At 37.4% G+C, this 14,348-nt stretch overlaps 1 long non-coding RNA gene across 1 annotated transcript; it reads right to left on the bottom strand.

The window, feature by feature from the left end:
- Positions 1–3,534: 3,534 nt before the first annotated feature.
- On the bottom strand, positions 3,535–14,226 carry LOC148876854 (uncharacterized). Its single transcript, XR_016113392.1, has 4 exons — positions 14,143–14,226; positions 13,753–13,794; positions 12,132–12,223; positions 3,535–3,644 (listed from the first exon to the last, which is right to left on the bottom strand). It is a non-coding gene; the product is annotated as an uncharacterized LOC148876854 (long non-coding RNA).
- Between the last annotated feature and the right edge of the window lie 122 nt (positions 14,227–14,348).

Below are 14,348 nucleotides of genomic sequence, written 5' to 3'. Positions count from 1 at the left end.
TTCAGCCAATTCCAATTCCAATTCCCATCTAAACCAAACAAATACGGAATAGATCACTGCGATTCCAATTCCGACTACGATACAAATGGGCTCTAAGAAAGAAATATTATTGTATGGTGTACATTCATTCGGAGGCTATTTGAACGTTTATATTGAAAACTATTTATTTAAATGCAACCTAGCTCTAAGAAATAATTGTATATGTTCCCTACATTTTCCCTTTTTTTCTTACTTTTACTTTACCTTTTGGCCCTTCTTAGTGGTAAATTATTTATTTAGGTAAATGCATTTACTCAAGCAAGTGTTATATGGGTAAATGTTATTCGAGTAAGTACATTTATCCATATTTTTTTTGGCAGATGGATAAATAAGTGAATTTCCTCAAGGATCCTTTAATTTTTTTTGGTAAGGACATTTTAGTCTTACATAGTTTAGTCAATTTCCCCCCTCTTGAGTCGGTAAAACTTTAATATTTAAGTTACCAATTGTGGTTTCTATTGACTGATTTTCCCATGTTCATTTTCACGGATTGACATGGGATCCACAAAAAAAGCCACTTTGCTTGGGTATCTCTCAACTTTATGGGACAATATTGTCCCTTCTAATTCACTCTTTTTTCAAGGTAAAATGGTCATTGTCTCACTTGATGGGATAGTAAAAAAATATAAGAAATTCACTTATTTGGGCAAATGTTTCCCAAGAAATACTTACAATTTACCAAAGTAAATGGTCAAAGAGAAAACCACCAAGCCTTGGCTCTGTTTGGTTTGTGGGAAGATTTGGGTGGGATGGGAAGGTGTAAAGATTTAACTTTCCATTGTTTTGTTTTATATGGGAAAATAGTAGGAAAAGTACCGCCATGACCTGTTTCTTCGTTGGATTCATGTAAGATGAAGAACAAAGCTCCATGACTGCAACTCCCCTGTTATCGTCGAAAAGAGAGGAGTTGCAATGGCCTAACGATGAAACAAAAAGCACACCAAGAGAGAGAGAGAGAGAGAGAGGGAAAATGAGGGGACAAGAGAGATGGGAATGCTAAGAAAGATCAGCAATGGCGATTAGAGAAAGAAAGAAATTCAGAGGAGGAAGATGGGAAGAATAGGAAGAAGAAGAAGGTAAGGGAGAAGAGATAAGAGGAATATGCGGAGAGAAACAGAGAGATGGAGAATAGATCAGGAGAGGAGATCGTTGTTCCTCTGCCACCCCTATTCGAAGAGAGGAAGATTGTGTTTTAGAGATTTTATGGATTTTCGTAGTGGGAGATTATGTTTTGATGCGCCCCTTGCACTAGTTCTCTTGCCACTGTCGCCTCCTCTGTTCGAACGGGGAAGGCAATGAACAATGTCCAGTTTGATGGTAACAAGGGAGCAAAAACAAAAACGAAGGAGAAGAAGAGAGAGAGAGGAAGATAGAGAGTGGGAGAGAGAGTTTTAGAGATTTTACGGATTTTCATAGCGGGAGATTGTGTTTTGATGCGCCCCTTGTACTGGTTCTCTTGCCACCACCGCCTCCTCTATTCGAATGGGGAAGGCAATGAACAGTGTTTGGTTCAATGGTAACAGGGAAGCAAAAACGAAAACGAAGGAGAAGAAGAGAGGAAGAGAGAGAGAGAGAGAGAGAGAGAGGCCAAGGGGAAGGGACCGTCGTTGGTTCATCACTGTTGTCAAAAGGAAGGGGGATTGTTTTGGTGTGACCATTGGGATAGATAGAGGTTGAAGAAGAAGGCCCAAAATATTTTTTCGAGTTTTCCCACTAAGGTCGCATTGTTTTGGTGCGGTCCCGATTACACGATTTTGGGATCCTGCATCCCATGTTTTTCTCATCCCATCCCCCTATTTCCCTCAAAACAAATAAGAGAAAAATGAATTTTTTGGAATATTCCCTTTTCTCTTCCCCATCCCATAAACCAAATGGAGCCTAAGGGAAAGTTTTATTTTTATTGGACTCATACTTCATTAGTAAGGGTCTGTTTGATTGTTGGGAAAATTTGGCTGAGAAAGGTTGGGATGAGAAGAGGAAAATTTATTTTCTCAATTAGTTATAATGCGTTTATTTGTTGATAACATTTTTGTGAGAAAATCCACTTTCCAGTGTTTGTTTGTTGGGAAAACCCACTTTCCAATGTTTGTTTTGCAAGAAAATCTATATGATAAAAATCATGCTCAACTATAAAAATGCATGTAATTTATTTTTATGACAACTTGCACCCCCAAATATACGATTCGTGTGATTAAACTTGCCACGTGGCACTATAGTGTAATTAAACTTGCCATAAAAAACCTGTGCATGCATTCATAAAAGAACTAAAATTGCTCCATTATTTGGACCTGTTGGTACATCAAAGAAGTTGCATTCAATAATCTATTTCATCCAAAAAGTCATACATATATCAATAAATCATTTGAATTTGTCTTTAACGTGTAATTAGTTCATCAATTTTAATAGTTCAACCTATTCATTCCATGTAGTCATAATCATCATATACCAATAAATCCATTGTGGTAAAATATAACCATTCATTCCACCTAATACAAGTAGATTGACCATTGCCAAAAAAAAAAAAGGGGGCAACCATCAAATTGCCAATGCGTCCCCAAAAGATATACAAAATGGATGCAAAGGCTCAACCATCAAAACAAGTTTTTGTCATATATAATTACTACTTAGTTTGTTAATAAATGTGAGCTATAATAGTTTAAGTCTTTTATCCATCCCTTCAATATGGAGGCCCTAACTTCATTTGAAACCACGCCTTCTTCAGATGTGGCTCCACTCCATAAAATGTCATAACTCAACTTTCAGATTCAGTTAATAAGTCATATGCTTTTATAAAAAATGGCACTAAACATTCTTCTAGGCTCATAACATCGGCATACACCTTTTCCTTACTAAATAAACCAATATGTGTAGCAATGTCTTGCACTTGTTCAACAACAATTTAAGCATATGACTTCCGTTTTCCTAAAACTCTTCGTTCTACAGAACTATTTGCCTCCACTGGCCTTGCTTGAAGGTTAGGATCTCCAAAATTCTCAGCCTCATCAATGCCAACAAACACATGCTTAACATTCGGTGTTGCACTAGTGGCAGTTGCAGAATTTGTATCTTGCTTATTCAAATCATTGGTTGTAAAGGCATAATTCCCAGTTACTTAATCATTTCCACATACCAATGCCAATTGGTCATAGTTTGGAATGCTTTTTCGTCTGAACTGCTTTGCCTCTGGATGTGCTTGCTCATTTACCATGGGAGTTCCATAATAAGTCACCTTTCATACTAATGGGTCATCTTTTATACTAATTTGTAAACCAAGTGTTAAAATAAGTGTTGTTAATCTATTTTGCCTCAATATATGTAGCCCAAACATCAAGTGTTGCATCTATTGTCTTGGTTGAATTATTCCACACAAAGCCACTTTGATTCAAAAGGTTTTTTAATATTGCAAAATTCCGCTTGATTGTTTTCAGCCTATTTCGTATATGTCCTTGAGTACATTCAACTGAAAACTTGGTGCTAATAGCACGTGCCGCTGTAGTGTAAGCCGATGATTTGAAACTTTTGTCAACATTATTTCTAAGGTTGACCTGCTCGTGTCTTGTGTCCAACTCATATTTGTCTTTCCATTCTTGTTTTCAGGCTGAGAACTAAAAGAGTCCATTTTTGTTTCATGTCAATCAAATGAATAATGCAAATCAACAATATATATCTATAACACCAATTAACACAATGTATTTTTGTATAAATAGCAATAGGCAATTAATAAAATCAAACATCATAATTAGTTAAAGAAGTGAGTGCACACAGAAAAAAGTTATATTAGAAAGAAAGATTTAAACAATAGGAAGAAATTAATGTCGAGCCCTAGATTGATACAAGACATAATCAACCCACATTTGTGTAGCTATTTCTTCTCTGAGACGAATTCCTTTTCTTGATTGTTCATTTCTACTAGCTAGCTGAGATAGTTGGAAGGGTTGTGTATTGTCTACTCTATCATCATTTAAATCATCAATTCCTGCATCATCCTCAATATCAACTACTTCTCGATCATACTGACACATGACAAAATCATATGGATCCACACCCATGACATGGTTGTATAAGATGCAACATGCAGGCACAATCTTCACTTGTGACTTAAAAGGGTAATGTTGCTGAGATACCAAAATTGGAAAGCATTTATTCATTACCCCAAAGATCCAATCAACGACATTTCTAAGTGATGAGTGTTGAAGGTTGAAAATTTCTTTTGGGTTCTCAAATTGATGTGCACCACATTCCTTTAGATGGTACCGTGTGCTTCGATATGGTGTAATGAACCCAGTCTTTAATGAAAATCCAACGTCTACAAGATAATATTCGTCTATTTATAATATAAAAAGTTAGAAAACACGTATATACTTACCTACTAAATAAAAGTGTCTCTTGTGCAATTTTATTACTACCTTGAGGGACCTCTAATTTATGCTCTTTCCTCAGAGCATTGTTAAGCATGTGAGAGTCTGATGTAGTAAGGATGTTTTGTGTGGGATAAGATTTACGACTTTAAAACCTAACAACATCAATAGAAGGGACTTTCACAAGGAGGTGTGAGCCATTGATTACCCTAACACAATCCTGCCAGTAGATTTAAGTTTTTTATTATTCATTTTTATGGGTGTATATGTCATAAAGAAGACTTTATCACTTAATTACCTTGAAATATGGCAAAAAATCATGTCGGTTTCTAATTTCTGGAGGTGTTTCAGTACCACTTGGTTGAATCAAGTACCTATCCTCCAAGCTCAATAATGCATTCAATATTGTTAGCGTAGAGGTATTTCTATCTTTTTACCTATATTAATGTTGTTGATCTGTAATGTTGTGTTGGAACCAGTGCTCCTAACTTAAATAAGGGCACATATGTCTTTTCAATCAGTTTTAATAATATAAGTTTTGTTTGGCCGACTGGGAGAAGGTTATGTTGACACTTCCAGTTCGAACCAGAATTTCCCCTTCTCTCTTTCTCTCTTTCTTCCACCTTTCTACCTCTTTCTACCTAACCGATCTCAGATAGATAGAATTCTAAGGTAGGCCGAATCATAACATGGAATCAAAGCTGACTGAATTTTCCTAGATTTCTATTCTCTGTGCACCCTATCTAGGGTTTCTCTTTTTTTTTTCTGCATTCGACTGGAGATAAGGGAAAGGGTTGAAAAGGAGTGATCATCCTCTTCCCTTGGAGGTTTCTATGCCTCTAGTCAGGTCGTGTGTGGTCGGTTGCTGTAAGATCGCCCTCCCCTAATCAATGAAGAATAGAGGGCCGATCTGTGTGGTGCAATGGTTATTGTGTGTGGACTGATTTCCTACTCGTGTGGTTGTTACTTCAGTGATAAGGTAAGATATATCAGTGCATGATATCTGTTATGGATTAAATAGGAAGTGTGTTTTAGACCATATGCTAGGGTTTCAGACAATAATGTGCTAGGGTTTATGCTGGTTTTTGTGTATTTCGAAGGAAGAGTTATAATCATATAGTGGTGAGATTTTAGGTAGTCGTAGGAGTAGGGTTCATGGTGTAAAGAGCACACTTTTCAGCAACAACAAGTGTTGAAACCAGTGTGACAGGTGTGATCTAGTTGTGTGTAGTGTACAGAATTTAGTGGTAATAGAATTCAGCAAGTGTGCAGAATCGGTGATAACATAATGGGAGATAACAATTATCGTAAACCTAGTGTGATGGTTCCTACAGACTACCTGAATGTTCAGATGACCTCCATTAAACTAAATGGAGAGAATTATGTGCCTTGGGCTAAATCTGTCGAAGTCTTTCTGAATGCAAAGAAAAAGGTAAAACACATAAGAGAGGAGAAACCCTCCACTGACTCTCACGAGTATGAACACTGGGAGCAGGAGGATGCTCAGATCATCACATGGTTGTGGAATAGTATGGAACCCGGGATTAGTGTAAACTTCATGTTTCTTGACACTGCCAAAGATGTGTAGGACCATGCAAGAAATTGAATTTGGGTCAGAAAATACAACCAGAGTGTATCAGTTGTATCAAGAGTACTTTAACCTGCAATAGGGCAATCAGAGTCTTGAGGAGTACTGTGCCAACATGAGAAACATAAGTAATGAGTTGAATGTCTATCACCCTCCCACTTTTGATGTCAATATTCAACAGCAATAGAGAGAATAGTTTGATGTGACTAGATTTTTTGTGGGACTGAAGTCTGAATATGAACCAGTACGGGCTCAGATATTAGGAGGATCAGTCCTTCCCTCCTTGGAAGAGGTATTTTCTCGACTCCGGACTCTAGGATCTACTGAGAACTCTAATATCTCAGGTAGATCTGCCTTTGTTGTATCGAGAGGTCGTGGTATTCAAGAGTTGAGATGGAGCTAGGAGAGCTCAGTCTGGTCATGGTGGTGGTAGTGGTTCTGTATATGGCCAAAAAGGCAATTGTGGTGGTGGTCGTACTAGGGGCAGAGATTCAGGGGGAGCCCGTGGTAGAGGACGTGGCTCAGGCTCGAGGAGGTGCACTCATTGTGGTATGGATGGACATACCATTAACTATTGTTATGATCTACATGGTCAACCCTCAACCTGAGCCAATCATGTCACGACCAATGACTCAAGCTCCAGCTTTAGACAGGAGAATCATTCATCTGATCAGATACCTCCTACACCCACAGATGGTCCCGTGAAGGAGATGGTGAGTGTTCCCCATGATGAATATGAGATGTTTATCCAATCACATTAGAACACGATGACTTTTGCTCACTCAGGTATGGCTTGTTTAACATCCACACCCAATCCCTGGATCATTGACTCTGGAGCCTCCGATCACATGATTGGAACTCCAGGTGTGTTTTCTTCCTTATCTCATTGCTCAACATCACAATCTGTCACCCTTGCTAATGGTTTCACATCCTCAATTTGTGGTGTTAGTGATGTTGACCTAGATCTTGTATCCCTCTCCTCATTTTGTATGTTCTTAAATTGCTTTTTAATTTTATGTCTGTCAGTAAACTAACCAAATCACTTAACTGTTTCATTACCTTTTATCCTTCTATGTGTGTTTTTCAAGATCTCAAGACGGGTATGAAGATTGGTGGAGGGCATGAAGCTGGTGGACTGTATTATCTTGACGGTGGTGGTGGTAGAACTTCAACAGCTCTTCAATCATCCCTTTCTCCTCTCCAATGGCATTACCGATTTGGTCATCCGTTGCTAAAAGTCTTGAAGTCTTTGGTTTCGTCCTTGAGTCAAATTTTTGTTTTGGATTGTGAGTCATGTCAGTTTGGGAAACATCATCGTGTTCCCTTTAGTTCTAGGGTTGATAACCGTGTGTCGAGTCCTTTTTCTTTAATTCATTTAGATGTTTGGGGTCCTTATAAAGTAATGTCATATAATGGATACAGATATTTTGTCATTTTTGTAGATGATTTTTCAAGGATGACGTGGCTCTATCTAATGAAAGAAAAAAGTGAATTGTTTACCATTTTTCAAAAATTTTATGCTGAGATTCGTAACCAATTTGGTACCCACATCAAAGTTTTTCGTTATGATAATGGCCGCGAATATTTATCCTCATCATTTCAGGAATACCTGGACCAGCACGTCATTATACATTAGACCTCATATACCTACACCCCACAACAAAATGAGGTGGCTAAGAGAAAGAATCGCCATCTCCTAGAAACAGCAAGATCCCTCATGCATCACATGCATGTTCCCAAACCCTTTTAGAGTGATGCAGTGCTTACCTCATGCTTTCTGATTAATTGGATGCCCACATTCATCCTTGATGGTCATTCTTCATTTCAGATCTTGTTTCTCGCTTTGTCTCTGTTTCCTCTTATGCCAAGGGTATTTGGGTGTGTCTGCTTTGTCCATAATCTAGGTCTTGGGAATGACAAGTTCGATGCCTATTCTCTTAAGTGCATCTTCCTTGGCTATTCTCGGACCTAGAAAGGGTATAGGTGTTACCATCCTAGTTCTCGACGGTCCTTTGTGTGTGCTGATGTCACCTTCTTTGAGTCTACTCCGTTCTTTTTGGGGCCTGGTGATGTTTCTTCCTCCTCTTCCACTTGTCGTTGCCGACCCTCTTCCCTTGGTTTTAGTCGTGATCAAACCCTTGCCTCCGGTGCCACCACCTGTTGAACACCCACCTATCCGTCATGTGTATACACATCGCCCACGCGTACTAGCTACTACTCCTCCGACTACATCTCCGTCGATGGATTTGGCACCAGACCCGCACTCGGCATCTGAGCTTAACCTCCCCATTGCTTTGCGGAAAGGTAAACGCACTTGCACCCTTCATCCTATTTCTAATTATGTTTCACTTACTCACATTTCCGCTTCCCATCGTCAGTTTGTCACCTTGTTATCATCAATTGTTGTTCCTAAGGATGTTCAGGAAGCCCTTGCCTCTCCAGGGTGGTGCCGAGCCATGGAAGAAGAAATCTCTGCCCTTCATCATAATCATACTTGGGACCTCACTACTCTTCCTCCTGGGAAGCAAGCTGTTGGTGTAAATGGGTTTATATGGTTAAGTATCTGCCTGATGGTAGTGTTGAACGCTTGAAAGCGCGATTGGTTGCAAAAGGGTACTCCCAAACCTATGGTATTGACTACATAGAGACCTTCTCACCGGTTGCTAAGATAGGGTCAGTTTGTGTTATGATCTATCTTGCAGCCATATATGAGTGGCCACTATATCAGCTTGATATCAAGAATGCCTTTTTGCATGGTGACTTACTCGATGAGGTCTACATGGAGCAACCTCCAGAGTTTGTTGCTCAGGGGGAGGATGGTAAGGTGTGCAGACTAAGGAAGGCTATATATGGGCTTAAACAGTCTCTTCGAGCATGGTTTGGTAGGTTTAGTGAGGTGGTAAAGAAGTTTGGTATGAAACAACGCAAAGTTGACCATTCTGTATTTAGTCATGACTCTCTAGGAGGAAAAATACTATTGGTGGTGTATGTAGATGATATTGTTATTACTGGAAATGATAACATGGGTATTGACAGGCTGAAGACTTATCTGCAGGATCATTTTCAGACAAAGGATCTTGGTTAGCTGAAATACTTCTCGAGGATAGAGGTAGTAAGATTCAAGTATGGTATTAACCTGTGCCAGAGAAAATATGTGCTTGATTTGCTGGAAGAAACAAGCTCGTTGGGTGCCAAACCAGCTGAAACACCCATGGACACAAATACCAAGCTAAGCAGTGATATGGGTGAAGTGTTTGAAGACCCTGACAGATACCGACGACTTGTGGGCAAACTGAACTACCTAACCATTAGTAGACCAGACATCTCATTTTGCGGTTAGTGTGGTAAGCCAGTTCATGCAAAAACCTTTGATTCTTCATTGGAATGTAGTTCTGAGAATTGTGAAGTATCTAAAAGGGGCTCCGGGTTGCGGTCTGATATACAAGAGTGATAGGAAACTTGAAATAGAAGGGTATTATGATGCTGACTGGGCCGGTTCTATGTCTGATAGGCAGTCTACTACAAGCTATTGCACTTTCTTGGGAGGTAACCTGGTGACATGGAAAAGTAAGAAGCAGAGGGTTGTAGCAAGAAGTAGTGCAGAAACAGAATATAGGGCTATGGCGCACACCGCTTGTGAATTAGTGTGGCTAAGGAATCTTCTACAGGAAGTAGGGAACAACATCAACACTCCAATGAAGCTCTATTGTGATAATCAGGCTACAGTTCATATTTCCTCTAATCTAGTGTTTCATGAAATAACTAAGCACATTGAAGTTGACTGCCACTTTGTAAGGGAGAAGGTGTTGAATGGAGAACTAGACACTACACATGTTAATATAGGAAATCGGTGGGCTGACTTATTTACAAAAGGCTTAAGTCGGGGAAGAGTGGACTACATATGTAACAAGTTGGCATATACTCACCAGCTTGAGGGGGAGTGTTAGCATAGGGGTATTTCTATCTTTTTACCTAGATTAATGTTGTTGATCTGTAATGTTGTGTTGGAACCAATGCTCCTAACTTAAATAAGGGCACATATGACTTTTCAATCAGTTTTAATAATATAAGTTTTGTCTGGTTGACTGGGAGAAGGTTATGTTAATACTTCCAATTCGAACCAAAATTTCCCCTTCTCTCTTTCTCTCTTTCTTCCACCTTTCTACCTCTTTCTACCTAACCGATCTCAGACAGATAGAATTCTAAGGCAGGCTGAATCATAACAAATATGTTGTTGAAATGACGGTTCATAGTCTCACCAGACCGACTAAAATGAAAGCTCATTGTTCTATTCCTAACATTGTGTGCCAGTATGTGTAGGGAGCGTGCCACTTGTTCTTCTACCATGCACCTCATTGTATCATGTAGTCTTCTTGTCTCACGAATAATCTTGCATAGCCTTGCAAAGTCTGCTTTCCCCATTCTCAATTGGTTATAACAATCTATTTCTTTTTGTCCACATAATCTATCCAATAAATCCCTTCATTCTAAATCCCGGTTCACAGATGGTTCCCTATCAATTTAATCCACATATTCTTGCAACATTGAAAATGTAACTACAACCGTAGAAGTTGCAGCCCCAACAATTGCATAGAGCAAATTTTGCTCCATCTATTTATAGAAAATAAATAAATAAACTGGGGAAATCATTCTAGAATGCTTATATAGTTTACATGTTGGAAAAGTAGTCAAGGAAAATAAAAAGAGCAACCATATAAAATGATTTTTGTAGTAAAATTATTAACATACTTACCGCTACTATCTAAAAATAAAAAAGTACATAAAAATCAGAAATTTCCAATTTTAAGTTGCTTGCTTCTGCATCAAGTGCTCAACTCTCAAAGCCAAAATTGTTTAAGTGATTCATTATTCATTATCTTGAAGAGTTACAACTACCACACTAGTGCTACCATGCTAGAGGATGGGTATGAAACTTAATAATAATAATTAGGTGGGATTAGCAGTGCCAATGGACTAGGTTTGGGTGGACCAATATGACATATTAGTTGGACCTGGTCCATTTATAATGGATTTATATGGGACTACGTTAGATTGAACCAATATTGGGTCTATTGACATAAGATAAGAGCATTGGTGTCAATGGACCAGGTTTAGGTTGAACCGAATCTAAATTAAAACCAATTTGGACAGGCTTGGGTGGTCCAAATATTAAATTAGACCAATCCAAAATGGTCCAAAGTATTTAATGGATTAGATTGGGTCTGGTCCATTTGTAATGGGCTCATATTGGACCAAATCAGATTGGACCCATATCTGGTCCATTGACATCCCTAGGTGGGATTGGCGTACGACAATGACAGATAAGGAGTTACAAACCATGTATTATTGGATTCTAATAATATATATATTCTATAGGATATGTTAGATCTAAGGATAACAATCTTTAGAATCAAGCTTCTAATGATATATGTCTCCTGTAGGTATGTTCAAGGTTCAACAACTTCAATCAAGAATTCAAAAAATAGGAATTGAGACAAGAACCTAAGTTCTAAGAAGCAAAGAAAGCTACTTAGTAAGTCTAACCTCCTTGCTAAACAACAAAAGGAATCTTAATGACCATGAATCAAGATTTGGGTGCCATCATGCCATACCATTAAAACAGAGAGCTTGAAGAAGGATTTCTTTTTTTATATAATCAATAACAAATGATCTAATTTATTTGATTGATAAAGCAAATGAATCACAAATATTACTCTCCAACAATCTTTAGAGAAGTAGGACAAAATGTCCAATACAGCAATTGGCTTTGGTTATTTGTAACCAAAGAGAGAATGTACAAAAACCATAACTTGATAAAACATTTGTATAAATCCATTTTACCTATAAAGCTGAGTTAATAATCAAAATTATTAACTACATGTCTACATATGACATACTAATTTTGACAATTAAGAAAAAAAGAACAAAAACAAAACCCCAGCAACTAATGTTCGATACATGACATAAACTAGGTATATAGCCCATTTTAGTCCAAATTTTATTCTCTTTTCTTGGTAAGTTCTTGATTTTCTCCAGGATTCAGCAACAAATGCAACAACTGAATTTAGAATCAAGGACCTCTTACAGGTAACCCTAGTAAAATGTAAAACTTAACAGAAAGCCATTCAAGTGATGTAGTATGATACCTAGATACTTGTACGAAGGAGTTGTATCATGTCAAATACTTTTGTTGTAAGTTTCATATTTGATACTGTATCGTGCCATATCCTTGCCACATCTGGGTAACATAAGTCTAGCCATTAGGGAGTGGATGGGTGTCATACTGCAACATACCTTGCTACCAAGATTCTAGAGGTTTCTAGCCTTCTATGCAACAGATTATCTCCTAGATCCTCAAGCATGAATGAGCAATTATATAGCCAAATTACTATAAGCAATGATGTATATGGACCATTACTACACGTAAGGAATTTCTAAGTTGCTTCTTAAGACTTTATTTTATTTCATTTATTTGTTTATTTTTACTATGTGCATGTCAAAAACTGAAAAGGATTCAAAGAATAATAAGGAGACTGAAAACTAGTAGCAAAACAAACACCAAAATAAATTTAGAGCTCGTTTTAATCTATATATTTATAGTGATATAATATGATGACATTGGACTATATGATGAGGACATTGACACTTATACAAGGTGTTAGGCTTAACATAACAAATTCAGGAAACTCAAAAAGGCAGACATACCACTACAAAAAGGCAGACATACCACTACAATTTGTTTCATATTGAGTAGGAGCAGCAATGGGCTTTCCATCAGTTAATAATGTTCAATGTTTAAGTGTCAAGACTGATGCCAATATGTTTTGTATTAGAAAATCAAGGTTTGTTCCAAGTCCTAGGTGTTGAAATTTAGCAAGAATAGATAAAACAACATGATGATGCAAAGGCTGGACAGAGAGAAGGAATCATGATAATGTCAATTTGTTTGGTTGTGTTGTTTTATCTTGAATCCTTGATTAAGAGTTGGGTCAAGACCAGTTCTTGCTATTCATAACCAATTCAGGCCCAATTAATAATTTATAACCCCCTGGTTTTCTTCTGATTTTTGTTATATTTTATATATAAAAGGATAAAAGTTTGTAGATGGTATATAAGATAATTTTCTTTATCTCTTTATCATTTTCAAGTTATGTATCTATTTAGAAAAAAACAACATTTGAATTTTTATCAAGGGAAAATTTGAAATTTTGGCTAATTTCAGTTCCAGCTTCCAAATGAGTAAAAAAACATCAAATGGAATCTTATTTTGATTCCTATATAAACCAAACTAGCTATAGGGAAATAGGCGAAAACAAAATTACAGATTTTGCAAAGATTGGAGGAAATACAAAGAAAAACAAAGATTATACTTACCATGTGCAAACATTATTACAAGAGGAAAAAAACAGAGATTATATTTAACCCATGTAGACATTATTATTGATTTTGCAGAGAATGGAAGGAATAAAAACAAAAACAAAGGTTTTGTTTAACCTGTGCAAGCATTATTACTGATTTTGCAGAGATTAAAGGGAATAAAAGCAAAAAATAGATGTTATATTTAACCTTGCAAGCATTATTATTGATTTTGTAGAGATTAGAGGGAATAAAAGCAAAAAAAAAAAGAGAGAGATTATATTTAACCTTGCAAATATTATTTATGATTTTGTAGATATTGTAAGGAATAAAAACAAAAATAGAGAAAAGAACAACCAAAATAGAATGAAGATATATGGGAAACAATGGGAGTGTGAGTAGGGGTGTTACCTCAAGATTGGGAACAAATACATTCTTGGATTTGGCACATATCTGCACAAATGAGGTGAAAATATAAGATCTGGAAAACCCATTTGTATTTAGACATTTTACAAAGAATAGATGCATGCTCGTGAAGGAAAACCGTAGTGTGACCAGATCTCACTGTTGGGTTAAAATGAGAAGAAAATTTGAAAAAAAAAAAGGGAATAGATGCATGCTCGTGATGGATGCAGTTTCATTTCCGACAAAACCTCTACCGGAAACAATGGAGACACCAACTGAGCTTCCAAGTAATGAGGGAAAAAACATGGGGATAGAAAAGAAGGAATTATTGGCTAAAAAAACGAAAATGGGTAAAATATAATCGTCAAATCAAGTTGTTCATAGATCTTGTCTTACCTTCCAAAGAGATGTTTGGAGAAGCCAATGGAGATACGACCGTTAGGGTGCTACTTGCAAAGGAGACAAGACTATCGATCTCCTATTCTGACAAAGCCCGATCAACTTTCTCAAATGTCTTAAACTTTTCTTTTCCCACCGGGGTCACACTATTTTGGTGCGATCCCACTCACTTCATTTTGGGATCCCGCATCCCTCTCGTTTCT

This window comes from Nelumbo lutea, chromosome 1, assembly GCF_056320005.1.
Source record: "Nelumbo lutea isolate HS-2025 chromosome 1, American lotus-T2T, whole genome shotgun sequence".
Classification (NCBI taxonomy): Eukaryota; Viridiplantae; Streptophyta; class Magnoliopsida; order Proteales; family Nelumbonaceae; genus Nelumbo; species Nelumbo lutea.
Note: the sequence above shows the minus strand (reverse complement) of the source record. Positions and strands in the feature narration are given on the sequence as shown.